At 41.7% G+C, this 904-nt stretch overlaps 1 protein-coding gene across 41 annotated transcripts in view; it reads right to left on the reverse strand.

The window, feature by feature from the left end:
- The window catches only part of LOC143660720 (uncharacterized), a 298041-nt gene that overhangs the window by 203263 nt on the left and 93874 nt on the right, over positions 1 to 904 (reverse strand). The gene's annotated exons all lie outside the window — the stretch shown is intronic.

Consider the following 904-nt stretch of genomic DNA (forward strand, 5'->3'; position numbering starts at 1 on the left):
AACCACCTTACAGTGGTCCCAGAGGCTCCCTCAGGGCTGCCTCAATACACTAACTTTTCCCAGCTAGTTTGCAGGAATGTCAAAGACCCCCTTCTGCTAATAGGAGAGGCGGTATTCAAGGCTCACCTTTTCACAAGCTCAATGGTTTCCTCCTCTCTGGGGTTGTGCAGCTTCCCATATGTTCCCAGGTCTCCAAGTTCTGAAAAGCACGGCTCACAAGTGCTTTCATGGATTACTGAGATGCAGTGAGGCAACATTTTGAGTCTCTCTTCTCCTACAAAAACCTCAGATATGGTCTATTTTATACCTCTGCATTGCTGATTCTTTTATCTACTAATAGAGGGGTGCTACCCACTCTCCTACAGCTCCACCTAAGTGCCACTGCTCCCACCTGCTGTCTCTGCTCATCTTTGTAACTCTTCTCCTTATAGATTTTTTTCCTCTTCTTTTCTTTTGCCTTATCTCTTTGGTTGGCTTTCACATAAAAATATGAACATTTAGGACGGGCAATGGTGGCACAGTGGCAGAGTTCTCGCCTGCCATGCCGGAGACCTGGGTTGGATTCCCAGTGCCTGCCCATTTAAAAAAAAAAAAAAAAAATATATATATATATATATATATATATATATATATATATATGAACATTTAGCAGACATTATTCATTGATTTATCAATTGCTTGGTTCCAGAGATGGGCATTTGGGGATCTGAAGGTTACAAGAATGACAGAGCTGGCCCTTCTGGTGATCATGGGGTAAAAACATCTGAATGTATAATTCCAATATAATGAAGACTATTAAGTTTGTGCTGAGCACTCCAATTATGTAATCTCACTGTAAAGAGGTTGTGCTCAGTGCAGCACAGCTATGAACAATCACGGTTAAAGGTAACGTGACAATTGTTAC

Source organism: Tamandua tetradactyla, chromosome 1 (genome assembly GCF_023851605.1).
Source record: "Tamandua tetradactyla isolate mTamTet1 chromosome 1, mTamTet1.pri, whole genome shotgun sequence".
Classification (NCBI taxonomy): domain Eukaryota; kingdom Metazoa; phylum Chordata; class Mammalia; order Pilosa; family Myrmecophagidae; genus Tamandua; species Tamandua tetradactyla.